Source organism: Camelus bactrianus, chromosome 6, assembly GCF_048773025.1.
Source record: "Camelus bactrianus isolate YW-2024 breed Bactrian camel chromosome 6, ASM4877302v1, whole genome shotgun sequence".
In the NCBI taxonomy this organism is placed as follows: Eukaryota; Metazoa; Chordata; class Mammalia; order Artiodactyla; family Camelidae; genus Camelus; species Camelus bactrianus.
The window spans coordinates 97564044-97586662 of record NC_133544.1 but is presented as its reverse complement, the minus strand read 5'-3'; the positions used below and the strand labels follow the sequence as shown (position 1 = coordinate 97586662).

Genomic DNA, 22619 nt, shown 5'->3' with positions numbered 1-22619 from the left:
AGAAAAGAGTAAGCAGGCGATATATGTCTTCTTTTTTAATGATGAAGCCACGTACTCCATGAACTTCAGGGCTGTGGGAAAATGCGTGTCATTATACTGTGTCCCAGAAGTAGAGACTCACCCTGTCCCAGGTAACTCTGGGCCACAGCGAGCCTTCCCTTGAGAGGACCTGCCCCATCATGCACAGGGCTGTCCTGCCATGGAGCTGAGCATCCCGTGTGCTTCCCAAGTGTGGCCAGCACTGGAAGGAAAGGAACAGTTTCACATACCCTGCTTGTCTCTCCGGACTCACACCTCACCCTGTTAGTGTGACGAGGGCTAGCTTTGAGCCATGGGTCTGTGGTGTGGAGAAGCACTCTCCGTGGCCAAGAGGAGTGGGGAGGAGGCGTCCCCTCCCTCAGTTTAAACAGGTGGTGGTATGGAACAGAAGGGTGCTCCCCAAGAGTTTATAAAAGGAGAAATAAGGATTTTCTTTGGGACTTAGTCTAGAAAGGAAACACAGAAGATGATTAGAAAGGAGACTTGTAAATCACTTTAATATTAAGTTGACATTTGTTGAGCACCAATAATGTGCTACATTCTTTTCTGAGAGTTTTACAGAAATGAATCCTTCAATCTTCTCAACAATGGAGTAAGGAATGTTTGATTTTTATCCCAGGTTTACAGTGTGGAAACTGAGGCACACAGAGGGTAAGTTGGCCAAGGTCACAGAGCTAGTAAGTGGCAGAGCTGGTATTTAAACTCTGGCTGTCTGGTTTTGAGGCTCCCAGGGATGGGCTTTGGGTGTTTAGAGGTATCTGCATCCCTGGATCTCTGTACATCTGTGCATCAGTAAGCCCAGAAAGGACAGAGAAAGGAGATTCACACAGTTGCTCACAGTCGTGTCTCGGCCACTGTCCATGAAGAGTGCACCGTGATTAGCGTTGTTTTCCAGGCAGTAGATCTTTTGGTATAACAGAAATTTAGTCCATTGAGTTAATCTAGAAATCCTTACTGCTCTGCTTCTGTCCATGTTTGCCATGTTACTGCCTGCCCGTGGTTAGGCCGTGGAGGAAAAACTGTACTCATGGTTGAACTCTGATATTTCAGTCTGGTTCATAGTTTCACATATTCTGTTACATTAATAAGTGAAGTTTCTGGTTTTCTTGCATCAGTGTCTCGTGTGTTTGGTTAATGTGAAACCAGTCCATGGGAGCCCAGGGGTGCTGACGGTATAATTTCTGAGCATGTTGTGGCACTTCTACACGTGCAGTCCTGACTGGAGGATGTCCGCCTTCCTCACTGATTTCTCCCAAGAGCAGGGTCCTATCCCATCCCTGGATGTGACGCTGGGAGCTCTGTGAGTAGGCCAGTCAGCGGCCAATTCCACCAATCAGAAAATGATGAAGTACCCAGAAGTGGGTTTAATAGAAGAAAAGGGCTTCCAGGTAGTCCAATGGGCTGTTCGAGTCCATTTGGTGAAAAGCTGTTCACTGTCTGTGGTTGAGCTGATTCTTTGCTGTTGAAAAGTCTGGATTAGATGAAGGGATTTTAAAAAGCAGAAAGGAGTGATTTCAGGTGGTACATCCACACCGGTGAGAAGTGATGGATGACCGCCTGTGTGAGGCATAGACAGAGTCTTACAAACTTCATAAAACAGCTTTAAAAGCTCTGCCATCTGAGTGCACTTCATAAGGGGTCCAGGCCATCACTGGTAACGTTGAGAGGGCAAATAACTGATGATGGCATAAAGGACACGGAGGCATCAAAAAAGTCTCAATCATGTTCCCTTTTTAAAGAATGTGGCACAGTGTAATATATTTGAGCTGGTTTTTCACTGAACAATTTTTCGTGTTTTCTAGGTCTCCCAGCTCCTGAAGTTTCCACGCAGCTGCATGTCCCCTCGCTGCAGCTCTGTCAGCACTTGTCCTGGGCTGACGTGTTGTCACGGGGAGCAGGACGGTCAGCGTCCCCGGCTCCTCCGAGCTCCGTCTCCTCATCCCCAGTGCTGGGCTTCTCATCCATGTCTACTTAGAAGGGTTGCTGAGAACCACACGTGATGGTTGTCAGGGGTGATTTGTGGTTGTCCCTGTGTTTGACATATAGTCAGTATTTGATAGAAACACATGTTTTTTATTATAGTTCTGGCTTCTACATTGCAGTGGTTTTTAGTCTGCATTTTTTTATAACTTTTTTCTTATTTTTAAATAAGCACTTTTTTTGGGGGGGGGGAATTACTGGGGATTGAAGCCAGCACATTGTGCATGCTAAGCAGGTGCTCTACAACTGAGTAATACCCACCCTCCTTGTCTGCACTTAAAAATAAATATTGCAATACACAAAATAGCTCTTAAACACCATCATGGGACCTATTTTCTGTATAGACAATTGAATACATATGCTATTTCAATAAGAATAAATGTTGGGACTTACCTTTCTCAATCTGTTTACTTGTTTAAAAACGATCATAGCTAGTGATAAACACGAGTCTTGGATACAGCACTTCTTAGGATCTGTTTTGACATCATGGGAAATTACATTCTACAGAGAAGGCAAATTGGGTCTCATTGATATTTGGATGATTTAGCAGATGATCAAGTCTTTCAAACTTGACAGTTTTGTATTTTAAACTAACTGCAAATTATCTTCTAGAAGTTGGAAATCCTAAGTTTGTGAAGTGCTCAGTAATTCAGTGTGTATGTGTTTGTGTCTGTGTGAACGTGTTTGTGTGTGATTTCAGGAAGGTAGAAATAAGTTCCATGTAGCCCTCTGATACCTTCCTCCTCCAGTTCAAGATGTAGGCATATATTTACACAAGTAAATTAATATTCTTTAGTCATTTGATATATTGGTGGGAATATGAGGTTCTCACACTTGTTTCAGAAGGGTTGGGGAGCATCAGGTTTGAAAACAGGAGGGGAAAGAGGCAGGGTGGCCCTTCACACTTAGTGCAGGATTTGAGGAACAGTAGCTTTCTTTTTTCTTTTATTCTAAAACAAACTGGTGCTGAATTGTAACATACTATGACACAGAATTGCTTTTCTGATAAGATACAACTGCCTCAGAGTTTTCAAGGCAACATGAATGATGAAATCCGTTTTAGGAGTTATCTTTAAAGTAGTGTTAATTTTCAAGTAAAAGGCTATAGCCTGTTCTTTCTTCGAAGGGTAAAAGACGTTCTCATTGATCCAAGTGCATGATCAATGTGCTTAGTTTCTTTGGGGTTTTTTTCTTTTTTTTTAAGTGCTTGTTTCATTGTGGTTTGAATGAATGTTTAAAATTTCTGAATTTTGTTCTTTAGAACATGCTGATTTATCAGAACTGTTAAAAACCTGATTGATCTTTCGTCTTTGTTTGGAGGGGCACCCTTTTGATTACTGTTGTCTGTTAAAGAGGGAAATTCTTCCTCTAGCCTGCAGATCATTAAGTGAATGGTTTGCAGTGTGCCTGTAAAATTCTTTGAATGCTTTGAGCATGCTTGTCTAGTGAATTTTGAATTGACTCATAGTAATGACTTTGCTTTGATTCTGTGGCTTTTGCTCCTCTCCGCAAGAATTTGAATTCTCTGTTGCATTTTGTATACGTGTTCTTTACAGTGGAATAAATTTTACATTTTTTACAAAGGTGGGTTTTCCTATCCCCTCTGAATGCCTTCTATAATTGATACAACAAAAATCTGTTATTGCAGTGCTTAATTATTTCATAAACTAATTTTTGGCTTAATCAGAAGCAATGAGAAAGAGTGATAATAAAAAATATGAAAACCTTCCTTCCTTTGAAGAATAGAAATCAGGTGGTCAGGCTCACGCATGTTTTGTGCTTGACACACTTACTTTCATGTCATTGTGTATCATGATTTGGAGATGGAGTTGCTTCAGGTTTTATAGATTTTTGTTTTAACATTTTTGTTGAATTCTTTCTCCAGGCTGATGTTTCCTGTTGGGTTTGTGGAAAGCGTAGAAGGGAAACAAATTCTTTCTTTTAATTTCAGGAGGCCTGAGTTGCTGATGAGAAAAGAGTTGAGGGTGGGCTGAGGAACAGAGTGACACTCCCTCTCCTCCCGGCTGAAACTGATGAACAATGAAATCAATTAAGTGTATCAGTATTTGACCAATAGAATTCAGCGAGCCCAAACTGGCAAGTTATGCCCAATGGAAAGTACTGAATTCACCTGCAGAATTAGGTGCTTTGCCAATTAGAAGCAGCTTAGAGCAATCAGAAAAATTAGTTCATATGATGAGATATAAAAGAATGTAATATCTTCTATTTCTGAAACTTTTCTTTGTTAAGTTGTGTAGAGCTAAAATTAAGTTTCAAGCGCCAGGAGTTAAGAGTCTGGGTGGTTCTGTGGGATCGTTATTCAGGGATGTATCTAGATCCTGCTAGAGTAACTGAAGCTGACAGGAAAAGACCCAGAGCTAGGATTTGTTATCCTGGGGTGTCCTCCATAATGGTTCCATAATGGTTACATGTGGGAGCCCAAGATTAGGTTAACAAATTGTAACAGACCCCAGCCGCCTGTCAATGTTCAGAAGAAAAATGTGTGCTTAGTAACTGCTTTGCAAGCAGGAGCATGTGCATCCTCACTCTTGTCTCCTTGCCTTAAAAAGCAGAGACAATGCTTTGCTTGCATAGTTGATGCTTTAGATAGCACTCTGCTCATTTCAAAGCAAGGACCCAGGCCCTCTGCTATAAAAGCTGGGCTTGTGTGCTTTTAGATAGTCTATTACCCCCAAAACAAGGACCTGGCTGGTCTCGTGGTCTGCTTTGTAATTCACATATCTAAAGAATTTATCTTATTCCCCTCACCCCATGACTTCCCTAAAGATACACTAAGCCTTTGTACTCATTGTGGATTCTACAATCCCTGTCTCCTCCCGTTTTTCCTCAAGTTCCTACTTACTATCACACAACTGTTAATGACTTTTTCCTTTCGTTATACACAGTAAATATAGAAGCATTTGAGAGGCTCGTGGAGTTGGCTCCCTACATCTTCTCTTTTTCTGGACTTTTCCCACAGAGTCTTGAATAATCATTCCGTGTCGGTAGGACTTCTGCCAGCCATAACCCACAGTTCCAGGTGAGAATGATGCAGGCTTTATCTCTCCTACCCAAGGGAGAGAGAGAAGAGAATTGAGGTCTGCTCCCTTTTGCTCCCTTCCTTCCCCAGGGACACTCCAGTTCACCTGCAGACTTCTGGATTCTGCTGTCAGGGCCTCTGTCCCAGGACTGACTGCAGCCATTTTTTCCCTTGCCAACATTTCCTGTGCCTTTTAGAAGATGGTCTCTTCTCTGCAATTCAACCCTGGCAGATGTGATGGTGGTCAGCGTGCTGGTGGGCAGTCACCTGGGGACTCCCAGGAGCCATGCTGATTCTCCTGAGTCTCTCATTCGGGGTTACAGAACTGTCGAGCACCGGAGGAAGCCCATTCACGTGAGGGCAGTGCAGCATTGCATCACTTTCATTTTATTTTTGAAATTTCAGTGGAGAAATTATTTGTAGCAAACTGTTCCAGTTTTTTGGCTGACTGCTTTCCTCACCACCATTTCCTTGTTGGATGTGGTGCTTGTTTTAAGAGCCAGGTTTCTTCTCTGGTTATTTCTAGCAGGTGGGCTTGCCGAATCCTTGATCTGCATTTGAAGCAGAATGCTTCATCTTGATGTCAAACTGATTTTCTTCATTCTCAATATTTCGTATACACTCAGCAACTGTTTCAAGTGAACTGCTCTTGTCCAATTTCGGTTAACTCACATTTGCTGATCTCCTGCTTTCATGCTGAGGGCAGTTTCTTCTTCCTGTAATAAAAGTTAGCAATTTGCATCTACTATGGGAAGGTACTGGCCCGAGGTGCTTTTGTTCTTAACAGTTTTAATAAAATTCACCCATTAAAATTTACACCGGTTTTTACTCTATGCCAAGAAATGTGCATCCCAGTCAATCTTAGAATATTTTCATCCTCCTAACAGGAAACCCTGTATGTATAAGCACTCATTCCCATCTTCCCCATCCACCCCCACCCCCAGGGAGCCACTCTTCTCTCTCTGTGGATTTGCCTGTGCTGGACATTTCATTTAAATCGAGTCAATTCATGTAAATGGAACCGTCTATTGTGACTGACTTCTTTCACACTGAATAACGTTTTCAATGTTTGTCCACGTTGTTGCCTGGGTCAGTACTCCATGCTTTGCTATTGCTGAATAATATTCCACTGTATGGCTGGGCCCCTCTGTTTACCCATTCATCAGGTGATAGGCATTTTGGTTGTTTCTTCTTTTTGGCTGTGATGAATAATGGCACCTTGATCATTCCTGTAGGAGTTTTTATGTGGACATTTGTTTTCAGTTCTCTTACGTGTGTGCCCACAGAGCAGAATTGCTGGGTCATTCAGAAACCAACTGTTCAACTCTCTGAGGTCCTGCCAGGCTGTTTTCCAAAGTAGCCACGCTGTGTTACATCTCACCAGCAAGGGCTGCTATCTCTGATTCCTGTGTGTCCTCATTAGTTCTTGGTATTCTTTTTTTAAATATAACCTTGTAGTGAGTGTGAAGCGAATTCTCCTAGTGGTTTTGACATGATTTCCCTTACAGCTAATGATTTTGAACATCGTTTCATTGTGCTTATTGGCCATTTGTATATTTTCCTTGAAAAATACCGTTTTGGATCCTTTATTCATTTTTTAATTTAGTTGTCTTTTTTGTTGAATTGTAGGAGCTCTGTTTTATTTGGAGATACAAATTCCTAATCAGATAAATTATTTGAAAATATTTTCTCCTGAGTGTTGTTTTTTCACTTTTTGGATGGTGTCTTTTGAAGCGAAGTTTTAAATTTGATGAACTCAAATTTATCTCTGTTTTCTTTTTTCCTTGTTCTTTTGGGGCAATATTTAAAATCTGAGGTATTTGATTTAAAATTTACATATAAAATATCTTAATTCTTAGGACCGTCCTAGAAGACGGGTGCTGTTGTTGTCCCCAGTCTATGGATAGGAGGCTGAGATGCAGAAAATTTCACTGACTTATGAGTGTCAAAGCTACCCAGTGCTGTGGGAGTTCAGAGCATCATGATTGTCCCCAGCATCTATGCTCCTCACCACCATGCTCCACTACTGCCTGGAATCGTTAATGAAAAAGTCTTTCCTTTTTCGGTTTCTTGTTTGTTTGTTTTCTCATTGGGAACCTAATCTCCTAATTTTCCTTTCGGATATCAGTGTAGGTTTATTTTAGGTCTCATGTAGGCAGAAGCATTGCTATCAGTTAACTTCTTTATTACTCACTCTCCGGTGATCATTGTTGCTATTTGACCTAATCAAGTCATGTTTAAGTCTTTCCTGCTCATGACACTGAAAAGTGTCATGACTTACAGAATGCTCAGAGAAGAAAATAATTGATTGATTTTATTTTGCTACCCAATCAAACCAATCAAATAAAAACCCCGGTGTTGACACAGTTGGTAAGCCCTCCAGAATAGGGTCATTGTCTTCCTTGTGTTTCATTTGTTTGGTCACAGTGTCTGGATAGTGACTTGCTGTCCAGCAGTTTTGTGAGGATATGGTGCTCGTGAATCATTGTAAGGACAGAATTTTGACAACAGACTGTATTGGTCATTTCACGAGGGAAAAGATAATATAGAAATACTGCTCAGATCTATTTTAAAATTAAGATTGGAATGTTGAGAAGAGTTCAAGAAACCATACAAAGATCTTTTTCATTTATTTTAGATCTATCTTAGGCACATTATGATTACATAGCAGAGTAACTTATCAACTAGATATGACAAGAGGGGTGTATTATTGATTATTTGTTTTAGTTGAAATATTCTACTTGGGAAAAAATAATCAGTGCCCATAAATGAACAAATATGTTTGTATTTCTATGTAACATGGGAGCAGACTTCATATGTTTCTATATAATATATATGACTATGTGTTTTAATCTGTCTGTCAGTGTATTTATAGTTTTTCAGCAATGTTCTAACTTTAGAATTCTTCTAAGAAAATCACCCCCGATTCTAGTGCAGTTTGTACTGTGTATCCTGTCTTATGCATGGGATTCCACTGTCTCCTCAGTGAGGAATTTCCTCCCCTACTGAGGTAGAAGCAGAGTTAAAGGAACTGTGATTTCTAGGCCTTTGCTCTCCATGTGTTTGCATTTGGCTGTCAATCGCGATTTTCCCTTTCTTGAATTTTCATTGCTCAATTAGAATTTTTGAAAATAAGTGTTAATATGTTGTATTTGTCTCCCTAGAAACTTGATGTGTTTGTGCTTTTCATTTTTCAATTTCTTAAAAATGTAAATGCACTCTTGTTTTTAAGTAGTCTTTTTCACTAGATATTTGTTTACCTCTTTATATTTAAAATACATTTTTTCCAATGAATGAATCGGTGTGCATGTTTTAAAAGATACCTTACCTTTTATTTTCCTTATTATAACAATTATATTCATTCTAGAGAATTTAGAAAATAAGGATAAACACAGTAATAACTTAAAAATGGCCTCTAATCTCACCTAGAGATACAGTTGTAAAGTTTCAAATTGAGAATTACAAGTCCTCTCATGTTGTTCTTCTTTTTCAAGATCGTTTTGGTTACTGAGACCCTCGAATTCCCATATGAATTATAACAGCAGCTAATCAGTTTTTGCAGAGGAGCCCACTGGGATTGTGATCGAGACCACGTAGAATATACGGATCACTCTGGGGAGCACTGCCATTCCAAGAGCACTGTCTTCTGATCCAGGAATGTACGTGGCGTGTCTGTCCAGGTATTTAGGCCTTCTTTATTTTTTTTTCAGCAATGCTTTGAGTTTACAGAATATTATTTTACTTTTTTTCTTTGCCTTTATACTGAGGACAATTGTGCAAGTTACCGGGATCAGAAGTGTATTTTAGCCCCGCCCCTTGCTGCCAACATGGTCGCTGCGCTCTTGCTTTGCCTTGTGTACAATCTTGCACAAAATAGGACCTCAGTAACTCTCTCTTGAATGAATGATTATATGATTGAAGGATGATGCTTGAGAGTCCTTGTGATGATTTTTTCCTCCAGCCTTTCCCCAATTCTTAACTATGCCCTTTCTCTTCCTAAACTCCAGCCTGGTTTTCAACCTGCCTGTGACATTGATTTTCCCTGTCTGTAGACTCTTCCTTTCACTGGTTCACGATAATGTTACATGTGGGCTGTGGAAACTTGCTAGATGTCAAGAAAGAGCAAATCCATTGCATGCTAGTATTTTTACAGTGTGGTATTTTTTATCGATTGAAATTAAATCAGGCTGACCCCCTGAGCCCTCCCGTGAGCTCTTTTCACTTTCCTACATCTGATACTGCTCTGGTTGCTACATGTGCCCTTCCCCCAGCCTTGGTTTTTGGGTTGAGTAAGTCATCATCAGTGGACCCCTCTCTTTAAAAGATGAAGAGAACATTGTCTCCTTCTCCCTGGTTGGGGACTTGGATGAGATGAGATACCAGATAAAAAATGGAGCTCCACCTCATTCTGACCCCCGCTCTTTCCGTTCCGTTCTCCAGAGGAAAAGAGTACAATTCAACAGTATAAAGATTGATTGTGAGCTAATGAGATAGACAAGACCACCGAACATTTATTAAATATACTTTCATGCCAGAAAAAAATGTATTATACACACAAAAAGCACATAAAGCACGGTAGTACTGTGGTTACAAACATGGGTCTGAGATCGAGTCCTGCTCTGGAGTGACCAGTCCTGTGAGATGGAGAACTGGTAGGTCGGCTTAGGCTCTCCAGGACTGGTTTTCTGTCCTGCAGAGATGGGGCTCGCTAGGCTTCCCTCCCCCTTAGAGGTGCTGTGGGGTGTAACTGTCACGCGTGCACAACTGCTCGTTCCTCGTAAGTGCAGGATAGCATAGATTTTGCGGTGATGGCTTTATGACCGCCCCGTGTAGACTCTCAGTGCTCCAAAGGGATGCCTTGTGGTTTGGAGATGGGATTCTCATTTCTGTAAATACCCAAGGATTGTGGTATTGGGCCCTGCTGATTTGAATCTATTCTTTAGAAAGTACATATTGTAGATATATTTTTCAAGCATGTGTGCTTTATTTCTTTTATTATTTATAGTTCTACCCTCTCATCTCTTGGTGTGACTTTTCATGGAATCCAGGAAACAGTCCTAAGCTACCTGCCTCTTCACTCTTCTCCGTGGTGGTTTTCTTCCCTGACTAGAAGAGGGTTTTGCACAGGAAATTTTATTTGTTCCCCTTTTCCTGGAGTCTCTCTTTCAGTCTGCCCATCTCTCACCTGTTCATCTGTCCATTTATCTACCCACTCATTCTTCTGACTTGTTCCAAAAAGCATTTCAGGCAGCTTACAGAAGAACAGATACCAAATAAACAGGTTAGAAAATTGGGCCAAGTTCAAACTATGAGGCTAGGAGGCGAGCCTGTGTGATGGTTGCAGCCATGAGACACACGCCTCTGCCCTGTGACTTATAAGATCGACAGCATGAGTGTACCTGATGCTCCCAGCAGACACAGGGTAACAGGGTTTGTGGGAGATGCTCACTGGCTGTGAAATAAATAAGTGGCTCAGGAGAAACCCAACCTTTCCAGCTACAAAGGCTTAGGAGAATATTTTGAGTGTCTTCCAAAATCAGGGTATTGCATTGTTTCTTTTGTCAGAGTTCTACGTATAGTTGGTTACATTCTATACCTGGAAATTTCTCCAGAACTTCTTACCAAGTGAGTGCCATTGCTCGGGAATGGGGTGGTTCTGCTCATTGACGGGGGTTGGCCAGAAACCGAAAATGACAGCTTCAAAGGAGCCTGGGATTTGTCAGTTATGTTTTGTCAGTGCTGTAGATTTCAGGAAATGCTTTCACACTTTCTCTCCATGTGAGGCGGCAGCGTGCTCTCTTAGCAGCATCAGGAGCTCAGAGCCACGGGATGTTGGGGGCGGACTGCACTGCCGTCAAGACAGCCAAGCTAGTCACTGCAGGCGTGGTCCTTTCACATAGTGCATTTCATGTTCTATAGTAGAAGGTTTCAACAGGGAGTTAATTAACTGAGTTAATTAACATTTAATAAATATGAAGCTTTGATGAAAAGTCTGTTATAGGCAGAATATAAGTTGTGAACACATTTTAAAACGGTTTCATTACAGAAATTACAGTAGGGAAGATAAACAGTTTATCTTATTTATGCCTCTCTTTTAAAGTAACACAGAAACAAGGCAGAAAAGGCAGAGGATGATTTCTGTTATTCCTCTCGGCTTGCAGGTGCCCTCACATCCAGTGGCATCCATCCAGACACCAACACTGACACTGGCCATGCTCAGAACTACCTCAGCCCTGAAGACACAAGTGACAAATAGAAGGGGTCCGCGCCCTGTTACAGCAGGTGCTCTCACTTTGTGGGTCCTTATGTAACTGCGCGGTGTTAATCAGGATCGCCCGTTCTACATTGTGTGGCGCTGCTGCGGTGTCTCCTAGTTATTTGTTTCTGTAAGTACTCGTGTATTATTCTCCAATGTGTGTTACTACACATCTAAAAATGCTTTTTACAGATGAAAAATAATGTATATTTAATATAATAAGTCTGAAATAAGAGACAAAAGAGGCTATCCAGGTCCCACTACTCAGAAATAATAATGAACACTTTAACATCTACTTTCTGTTCTTTTCATCAGTGTGTATCAGCTCTGTCATAAAAACCAGTGAGCAGTCTGTGCCTGTTTACTGTGTGGAGACCTCCATTTTCCATTCGGATTATTACATGTTTTTCTACAATATTCTATCTCCCCTGGCATGATTTTTAATGACCAGTATAGCATTATGTCTTGTGGAGGCATCGTCCATTTTACTTCGGACTTAAATAAACTTTTAAATTCCAAGTGTACTTAACTGAAATACTGAAAAGAGAGCTGTGGTGGTACCGAAAGTCCCCTAAATCCCTTCCCCTTATTTCCTGAGTGTAAAAGCTGTTGACAATGTGGTGTATATATTTCATGACCTTTATGCCTATGACATATATATATACCCATACATAGATACATACATACATACATATGAGAATTCTATGTATATGTGTGTATATATGCTGTTTTGAAAAATAAGGCCATACTATATGTTTTCTGCAGCTCGCTTTATTCACTCAGGGGTATATCATAGACGTCCTCCCACTCCAGACTCACCCGGTCCTTTCAGATAGACTGGAGGGGTCTCCTGATGTGCAGGTGTGGTCTCTTGTGCAAGGACACCATTGGTGGGAGAGTGCTGTGGACAAGGCCCTGGGCCACGGGGAAACGCCGGCCCCCTCAGTGCCCACAACTCGCCGTGATTTACCGCATCATTGTCTTGATGGTGGACACTTAAGTTTTCTCCATTTTCCACTGTCAGAAAAGATGTTTGACTGGCATCTTTCTTTAACAGACATTCCTGTGATCTTGTATGAGCATGACTTTAGTTAAGTCTTCTGGAAATTTAGTCCCTGGATGTGACATTTATGTTCATCACAGGCTACTTTCAAGTGACTAGAAATTCCTTCTCCAGTGTGGAATGAAAAATGTAGAATTACTTATGTAACCAATTCTCTATTGCTGGATATGATTTCACTTCAGCTTTTCTTCCCACCAGTGTAACCACTACATCTATTTGAACTGATTTTTTTTCTAAACGAAACGATTCCTAGATGTGGGGTTGAATCAGTGTGTACACACGTTTTCAGAGTTTAAATATCCATTGACATGTCATCCTCCAAAAAGGTCGCTCACAGTTTTTTCTCCCACAGATGGACACTAGCTACAATATCTTTTAAAAATATTTACCAATAAGATGAGCAAAAGTGCTTTTTCATTGTTTTAGTTTGCATTTGATGACCAGTGAGGTATTGAGCATTTTTCACTCATTAGCCATCTGACTTTTGAAAAGTGAATGATCCATTTTGTCCTTTGCACAAATTTAAGTGAGGAAGCTTCTTTTTGTTTTGTGACAGCTCTTTGTATGTTATGAACATTAATCCCTTGTCTTCATCAACATCTATCACAGAGTTTTTCCTTGTCATTTCTTTCGTTTCATTTTGTTCAGTAGGTTTATATTTGTTGTGGCTCAAAATATTCTTAAGATAGTAAATGTCTTCCTTTTGGCTTTTATCTTTGTTATTATTCTTAGAAATACTTTCTTATAATGGTATAAATCTCTTATGTAGGTTTATTTAATGTCTAAGATGGAGATGATAATAGTACTTGTTATAGTGAGGAGAAGTTGAATTAATGTGAGCAAAGAGTTGTATTTGCTGTTATTAGTATTTTAATATTTAAACCACTATCTGTAATTTTTTTTGTGGTCATTATGACAGGAATAGAATTTGTTCTTTCCAGGTGATTCTCTGATTGTCCCAGGACAATTATTGAATTCACAATTTGCTCTTTGATTTGAAATCACACATGCACAAAATACTTATGTACACTAGAGTCTCTTTTTGAGCTCATGCTATATTTCTGTCAATCATACTTCCTTACTCCAGCGCCATATCTTACATATTGTAAAAATTAATTATTATCTGACAGTGCGATATTTTTTTGTTCTTTTCTTCATCCCAAACTTTCTTGGCTATTATTATGACTTTATTATTCCTAAAGAATTCTAAAATATTTTGTTCAAGTTAAAAAAAGTCAGATAAGACTATTCATGGGATTTTTATTAAGTTTTGAATTATTTTTAGGAGAACTTCCATATTTACAAAACTGTTTTCCTCCATGCAATATGTTGATGTCTCTACATTCACACCTCTTATTTACCCCTCAGTACAGTCCTGTAGTTTTCTCCATGTACAACATGGGCATTAATTTTGAGTTTATTCCAGATTATTGTTGATGTTTTTCTTAATTTTGTAAGTGAGAATTTTTTGCTATTATATTTTTTAACTGTTTAATCTGACACCTAGGAAGGCAGATTCGGTTTGTAAATACTCACTTTGTAACAAATCATTTAAAATTGTAAGTATTAAGTAATTGTTCCAGGATCCTTTCTTTTGTGTTTTTAAATATTTGTTTCCAATATTATCAAAATGGTCATAGCTAAGAAGTATAGGTGTGGAGACTGATGGAGAGAGGTAGTGTGGCTCATGTACAAACTGTGAGCACTTTCATGGCTGCCTTTAGGCTGGAGAAGCCCCAGAAGAGCCCAGGTTAGACCAAGGGTGGCTTTGTATGCACTTGAAAGCCAGCTTTCCTACCTGTATGGTGAAGCCTGGTGGGCGTGGCAGGTAGATGATCAAGGTCTGATCAAGGTCATTGGCTGCACAGAGCGCTGTGTCTGTGAGAACTGGAGTCCATCGCCATGGGAAATGCTTGGTGCCAGGAACACTGCAGGGGAGCTGGGGAGTCTGTTTGTTAAGGATTTTCCAGTCCTGGGAGTTGGAAGATCAGACTCTGCATTTCAGATCTGAGTTTGAATTCATCCTCTCTTGTTTACTGGTCCTCTGACTTTTGTCAAGTTATCTACCCTCTTTGAACTCCTATTTTCTTATCTCTCAAAATAGGAGAATTACGGCCTGCTGCTAGAGTGTTTGATAAGGATAAATGATTTGTTTCTATAAGATGCCACGTACAGTCACAAGCTCAGTGAGAAATGGGCTGTCACCTCTTCATCTGCAACTCAGTGCTCGACAGGACATCGGGGCAAAGCCAGTCCGTAATTTGTTTGTGATGCAAGTAGGAACAAAATTAATGCCTTGCCTTTCACTTGCAGTATTCTTACTCCTTTGCTTCATTTACTTCTTTCCTCCTTTCATTTCCCCTCCTCCACCAAAAGATCCTGAGACTCTCTCAGAACACTAGATTCAAATTACTTTAAAGGGTGTCTCATCCTCATGAAATAACAGTAACTTAAAAAAAATCTGTACAGATCCCAGACGTCATTGTATTTGATTTACACACACACACGCACACCCACCCACACACACAATCAGCCTACCTACCACTTGCTGAGGGAGAAGGACCAATTTTTCTGAGTTTTCATTCACTGAGCGTGAGAGCAAAGTCTCTTACGCAGACTTTCACCTTGCTTAGTGCATGGTGTTTTTAATTGGATTTCTGCTTTGTGGCCATAGAACTATTCTTATAGAAGAGAGGATGTGGAGACATAGACATTCTGCTGAGATATTGGTGTCAAAATATTTGAGTTGGAAAGGACTTAGGACAGCATAGAGTCGTAACATTTTATGGGTGAGAATCCATGATGGTGTAACTTGGACAAGAACCCGGGTCTTCTGTCTTTGTGTCCACGTTGATGAAGAGGCAACAGGGAGGGAGATGGCAGGGATCCTTCTTGCTTGAGTACCAGGGTCTTGCTAGTTTTCATTGCTCAGCTGTCTTTAGTTTAGGTCCGTGTGGCCTCTCATGGGAAGGTCAATCTGTCCTGAAAGACTGAGTTTCTAATCAGCAAAAAGCCCTGGACCCACTCATATTTCCCAGAGTTTTTCTGCTGTCCTGCTGACAGTTTATATAAATGATACCTAAGAAACTACTGGATATAAAATCCTTATTGTTATCATTTGCCCTCAAGTTCCATAGGAATGGGGTGCTGTCTCAGGCTGTCTAAGGCTAGATCTGAACAAAGATAGGGTGATAAGCTGTGCTGCTGGACCCTCCCCAGTCGAAAGGGATTTCCACCTTAGTTTTTAGAATCAGACAGATGAGTTCAAATCTTGCCTTTACCAGTTATTAGCTTTGTGAACTTGGGGAAGAAACTGTACTTCTTTGTGTCCAATTTTCTTTATCTGTAAATAAGTTCAGTATTTATTTTAGGGTTTTTGTTTTAGAATTGAATGAGCTAATTTCCTCATTTATACCTAAAATACTGATCGCGTGGTTCTATGCTGGTGCCTTGGTAGAAGATTACTAAGGGACTCAGCAGTGAGAATGCAGGTGGGGGACCCCTGGATCATAGAGCTTATATTCCAGGATATGCTTGTAAAAAACTGGATGTGCAGTGGATTTTTAGTAAATGTCCATTCCTTTCCTTATCCACATTGATTGTGTATATATCTTTGTACAATATATGAACAATTTTTTATTGCAATTTAAATATCTTTGTAGTATTTAAATTATGTAGCTATAACAAAATACGTGAAATAAAATGATTTGTCTTTTATTTTCTTTTCAATATGCAAAACAAAATAAAATAGAAAAGAAAAAAAGGTTTTGAAGGAGTAGAAATAATTTTATTTCTGTGGAATCAATTCCCTATGTTAGGTTTTTTAGTTGTGTTGTTAAACAGCATATAAAATTGATAGGTTGTGACTTCAGTGTTGATAGCTAGGTGAGTGTAGTTTCTTTTTGTGGTTGTCTTTGATGAATTATTTGAACTAGATCATAAATGATGTGCATGTTACATATTGGAAACGAGGAAAGAGTGGAGACATACTACCTCCAATGCAGTCATCTTGTTACCAAGTCGAAACTCGTACTGCTTGCTCTATGACAGGCCAATAAATCGGGAGATTGAGGTGTTGGAGCAAGGAATAGTGACTTTATTTGAAAAGTCGGCAGACCCAGAAGATGGCTGAATGACATGCTGGAGAACCGTCTCCCCCAAGTCAGAAATCAGTCCGCTTTTATACTAAAAAGTGGCGGGGATGTGGTTGGTTGTTGCAAACTTCTTGCGGTACGAATTATTTCTCCTTGGAATTCTTTGTTCTTGCAGCTGTCCACGTGGGTCAAATCATGGTGCCCCTCTTAAACCTCCAAAAAAAAACCAAAGTTGATTTTCTATTTTGCAACTTGCCATCTCAACATAAGTGCAGAAGAGTTAACATCGTGAAAGATCAGAGCCCGGAGAATAGGCTCTCCTGGATATTTCAGGCTAAAGGCAACTTTCTTTTACAAAAGGTACAGAGCTACCAAGTCTGAGCCTAGAAAACAGCAAAGGTTTAAAGCCAAATGAACAGATCTAACATGCAGTCAAATTTATTCTTTTCTATTACAATTTCTTTTTCCACCACATAAATAATTTTAGTAAGAAACATGAGCAATTTTTTTAGTTTTGCTTCTTAGTAACGGATAAGTGGGCCAAATACATTTATGAGAGCAGGGATGCTGTGTGGGCATTGCGGTCACAGCAAACTCTTGTTGGGGGTGGTCGACTCTGCAACATGTCTGATGCCCCGTGGGTGTTGGTGAGGGACCCCATAACCAGGGGCTCTCTTCAGGAACCAGCATATGGGCATTGACCTCTGGAGACCTTTTTCAGCTGCCGGAAATTTTTTCAGATAATGTGACTGAAAAACCACTTCAGCTGGTGATAATTAGGGAATAAAGGAAGAGGAAAAGGGCTTGGATTAGATTAGAAGAGAAGGACAGAATATCAGGGAACCTGGGGGCTTGGCAGTGGGTCCTTGGGAGAGAGGGGAGCAGAGGTGGGGAGGGGCACGGCTCTGGAACCAGCTCCTGCACCTGTCCCAGGGCCCAAGTCACACAGCTTTAAATTGGCCTAGGACGCTTTCCTGTCTGGATGTCACCCTGGGCAGAACCTTGAGAATCGAAGGTAAGGGGTGGGCAGCATTCACCTAGGGGATCACTGAGGACTTCGTTCAAGTCCACGGTGCCTTTTCTGGTCATGTGTCTTCACTTGCCCTTTATCTTAGGATCTGAGGAGCAGGAGCAAGGAACGCAGGGAGAGATTCAGGAAGACATCTGACTGTGTTAACAGACGACAGTCACAGCCACACGGGGAGCGAGGACACTTGCAGCAAAGTAAAACGACTTCACAACTATTGCATCAGAGCTGCAGGTGTGAGAGAGCCTAAGCCTGTCTCAGAGTGCAGGGGACAAGTGGAAAGGAATGGTAAATTTCCACTGACAGTTGAAATTTTGTTAAATAGCCTGCTACTGTTGCTTGTATCAATTGAATGAATGCAGGCATATTTCTATGGGCATTTATATGTTCACTCAAAACCACCAGCCACTCTTGCCCCCATCGGGGATGGGCTTTCTCAAGCACAGTGTACCTCCTGCTTGGGTGGGCTATGCTGCGGGTCCTCGCCTGGGGCCGGGCTGCTACAGGGCACTGAGTCCCCGAGGCACGGCCTGCGAGACACGACAGGAACACCTCTGCTCTTGACTGAGGGCCTCCGTTTCCCCCTGCAGTGTAAGAATGCTGGTGACTGAGTTAGAAGCATGCTTCGAAGCTGTCCATGTCCTTGCCATCAGGAAGCGGAGCCTGGGAGCTACCGAATTTCTCCAGAATGCGGTTTACATTCATCTTCTACAGGTGAGTTTATGTCCTTTTACAAGTGGAGGAATTACTGCAGTTTTCCTGGAACTTACTCACCACTAGTCCATCTGATTTTTCTGTGCTTGGATTCAATATGGCATGCTAAAAATTCTGGAGTCAGATCTTGAAACCCTGATGAAGAGGATTATTTTATTTCTTTATATGATAGTATTTTACTTACAAAATTCAGAGTTTTCGGTTCTTTCAAAATTTTTTTGGGGGGTTGGAGAAACAACTTTGCTCTTACCATCTTTGTGACCTGTTGCTTTGTGCCTCTCACCTGTCTTCTGTCACTTCTGAGGCGGTTCCAATTGTGACCCTGTCCGGGTTGTTCATGGTATAAAACATAAAGTCTGTAAAACTACAGTCCCAATTACTCCGAAGACATTCCACAAATACTACTTAAATCTGGGTGTGGTTTTAAGAAGACAGAATCATTAGAACATGTACTTGCAGGTTGCTAGTGCAAAATCCCCAAATCAATAGTCTAGCACAACATCTAATATCTTTCTAATCTACCTTGGATTTGTATGGATAAGTGAAGCAGTTTGCTAAGAACTCAAGACCAGGGTTAGAATACAGGCTGGTGTAGCTTAGCAGGTCCTCCCAAGCTGATGCTCTGCCAGAGGGCGGGTCCTAGGGGAGAGGGCGTGTCCTCCCCTCCCTGAGCTGACAATTTGATGGGCAAGACCTTCATCAGGTGAAGAACTTGACTTTCTTCTAAGAACAGTGGGTTTGAAATCAGTCCTAAAAGCGTGGGAGTGACACAATCCCATTTGTCTCAAGTAGGGGAGAGTGGCTTTGGGGCCACTTGGGAGACTCGTGAGTCCAGTTGGGCAGTGTTGGTGGCTTCCACTTGACCGGTGGGATGGTCAGTGGGTAAAAGCGAACAGATTGAAAGCATGTTTAGATGGTAAAAAGGAAAGGATGAATGCTGTCTGTGAAGGTAGGATTGAGGAAGGAACAGGTTTCTGGGTGGATTAATGAGGTAAGTGATGGTCCTGCTGTGCTCTGAGGAGGGAAAGCTGTAGAGGGAGTTCTGGGGGATAACTGATGAGTACAGCTGTGGGTAAAGTGAAAGGCTGTTAGATGTGTGGTTTGGGAGCTCAGGTGAGAGCCAGTAGTGAGTAGGGGGAGGGGAGAGAGACTTTCAAATCAGTTTGTCTTGTGAACATACTAATAAGGATGAGTAATGACACACTTAAAACCTCTATATTCTGTATTTAAAGCCCAGTAACATTTTGCTATATTGACTGCAGAGGTTCTTAATTTTTTTTTAAGAGAAATAAAATAAATAGAAACAAAATAGTGGAGATAATGAACATCTTAGAGTTGATGTGTGTCCTTGTATGTATTTTCATACCTCATCTGTTTATAACCATAATCTACAAATAGATCGCTTGCTTAGCATAAGAGTTAAACAGAGGGACGTGACACACAGTGTTGGGGCTTGAAGCTGATCTTCTCGGGCAAATTAAGTCACCTCTCTGTGCCTTAGTTGCATCATCTGTGACTTCCCCCGGGCCCCTCATTACAGCTGATTTCCTAGACTAGATGTTGCGAGGGAGGCTGCTGAAGGGAATAAGAAGTGGCAACTTCTAGGGATATTGAAGAGAGAGACAAAAACAGATTAAAGCCGATAAACTGAGTAAAAATACCCTCAAAAGAGAAAGAATCCCGCAGTGTTTTGAGCCCCTTAGCGTAAGGGAAACAAAATCAGGTAGACCCAAAGCTCTTGAGCATGTGAGTATTGTGGGTGGGTGGGTGTCATCAGAAAAGGGTTGAGAAAAGGCCTTTTCATTTCCCTAGACGTTTCCAGTAAGGATGGGGAGCAGAAGAGAAAACCCCCTGCTTCACAGTGGAAGCTGCTCTTTTGTGCAAAACTGACCAAAGTTTGGAGACCAGTCATCAGCGGTGCTGGCAAATGAAGAGACTTCGGGATTGGGTGGGGCACTTGCTGCGACTTCCAGGTGACCTGCTGGCTGGGGGCTGTGAGGCGGGCAGTAGGTTTGCAGGGTGACCCGGGCATAATCCCTGGCTCTGAGGCTGCTGGTCTGACTAGCAAACCTGGGCACCCGCAGTCCTAATGGGGCAGCTCGGGATGTGGCCTGGGACACCTGCTGAGCTGAGGGTGAGAAGAGGGCTTCCCTGAGGGGGTGTCATGCGGAGAGTGGGAACGTGTTCCTGCAGGGGAGGAAGATCCTCTGAGCAGGGTGCTGGATGCACAGGCAAGACCAGCCTGAGCACGGAGGCTTCTGGGAGCCAGAAGTCATACAATGGCCCGAACCGCCTTGTTCCTGCGAGACTGCAGGGAAAAGATGCTGAAAAAGTAGGCAAGGGTCAGACCCTGTGGTGTTTTATGAGTGCCAGTAAAGGACTGGTCAGGCAGGCACGAGAGAACCCTGTGGGCGTCCCAGCTGGGGAGTCACGCCGGAAGAAGGAGCAGAGTTATAGACTTTGCCACTTATTAGCTGTGTGACTTTGAGCAAGATCACCTCACCTCTCTCTATATATATCTTCGTCTGTAAAGTGACAGAGTGACAAGCTCGTGTAATCAGAAGGCTTAGTTTAGCTCTGATCCTCTGTGTCCAGTCCTGTCAGTGCTGCCCTGTGAGGTTCTGCAGCGGCTGCTCTTACCCTGAGAAGGGAGGGCGTAGAGGGACATTGTAGTGCCCGAGGGCAGGAAGGGGTTGCTTTAAAAGCAGACATGTTGCCGCCTGCAGCTGCAGGCCTGCAGGCAGTTTGGTTGAAGGTCCTGCAGGGGACTTTGGAGGCCTTAGGTCGTGGAGAGTACTTTGGACGCCTTAGCTTCGTCTTAAGTCTTGTTTTCCCTTGCGGACCGGATTTGCCTTTGCAGATTGATGCTGAAGATTTGGGCTTCTAGCAAATCTGTTTTCAGAGATGGGTATATATGTAAAATATCGTATAAAATAAAATGATTTATTTAACGTGTGGGACTTCGCAGCTGTTGGGAACAGCTCTGTTTTCCTGGTTGTCACGGAGGACACCAAGGTTCAGCAGAGCGTGCGGGAAGTCAGGTAGCCTGCAGTGCTGCTGCGGGGTGTTCTCCCGAGTAGAGCACTCTGCTGAGTTGACTCCTCTGAGTTTGGTTGCCAGATGAGCAGACAGCAAATTAATGAGTTCTGGTGGGATTGTATAATGACAGGAAGAAAGAGGAAACCGTAGTTTTTCCAGACTAAAACAAGCTTTTGTTTCCTGATCCAGTGTGTTCCATTACAGAATTGATGAGTTGTGTCTATTCTGGGACTTCATTGAAATAAACGTTCAGCCTAAATGATAAGAGTTATGTTTTATTTGGCTGGAGGACTCGAGCCGTTATGGCAACCTCTCAGATCACTCTGAGGGACTGCTCCCAAGAGGTAGGGGAGGAGCTAGGATATATAGAAGTTTTACAAGAAAGACCAGGTAGTTGGAACAATAAAATATTGCTTGTTATCTAAAGAAAACCAGATATCTCAAGATCAAGTATTTAGTGCTTTTCTATGTATGGGAGGAAGCAAACATTTGTGTCATTGAATTCATTCCTTTGGCAAGTACCTAGCTATCTAGGGCCAGTATCCTGTCCTTTCTTACTCTGAGTCCTCTCAGAGGGCACCACTGTGAGTGGCTGAGAGGCTGGGCTGCAGGCATGCACTCGTTGGGGTTGGCAGCAGCAGCTGATGACTTGGTTTCAGCATTCTTTGTTTACTGACATGGTTGCAGTATTTTCATTCACAGTGCTCCCCCTTGGTCCTAAATTCTGCCAATGTTTTGAGAGACATTTCATGACCAATTTTGTCCCATGGTGCTAGGATGGCTCAATCCTAGTTCAGGTGAAGAATCTTCTGAGTTGCCATTCAAGGTGTTAGTTTTTTATCAGGCCCTGTTGATACTAAAAATTCTCTGGATCACCTGTCTTACTTGTTTGTTATGATCCAGGAAGTGTTTTCCCTTCATTGCTCATTCCCATACCTAGAATCACACTATTACAATTACTTTATTCAGGGTTATAAATTTTATCTATTTCTTCAAGATGTTTAGTCATCATCAATTTTGTAGGCCTAGTTACACTTTGGGAAATGTAACAGACAATTTTATAAAATAGATAGGATATAAGTAATACAGCTAGTAACGTAAATAAAGACACGATTAAGAATTTAATAGTCGGGAAGTTGTATTTTGGGGTTAAAATTTTTCTTGTGTTTCTGATTGAGTTTGAGTGATCTTATGAGAAAGTTCATATTTATGGTCAGTCTCAGAGCAGGTATTAATTGGTCAGGTGAGGTCTCCCACCTTGTAAGATCAACAGAGGCCTAAACAGAACTATAATTTCTTTTTAGAATAACGTTTCTGAGGGCTATCTAGTTAGAGCCTTGGAGTAGGGAAACTCACAAAGGTAACAC

The 22619-nt window shown here is 41.6% G+C and overlaps 1 long non-coding RNA gene across 3 annotated transcripts in view; it reads left to right on the top strand.

Moving 5' to 3' along the window:
• LOC141577826 (uncharacterized) overlaps positions 1-17781 on the top strand; it is a 30829-nt gene extending 13048 nt beyond the window's left edge. The window contains exons 1-5 of one of the 3 annotated variants that reach the window (XR_012507293.1): positions 4392-5059; positions 8554-8739; positions 11221-11445; positions 16648-16832; positions 17588-17781. This is a non-coding gene — a long non-coding RNA (uncharacterized LOC141577826). Of the gene's footprint in view, positions 1-4391; positions 5060-8416; positions 8740-11220; positions 11446-16647; positions 16833-17587 lie in introns of those variants that run through there. The other 2 variants (XR_012507292.1, XR_012507291.1) reach the window with 2 other exon arrangements.
• Positions 17782-22619: the final 4838 nt, after the last annotated feature.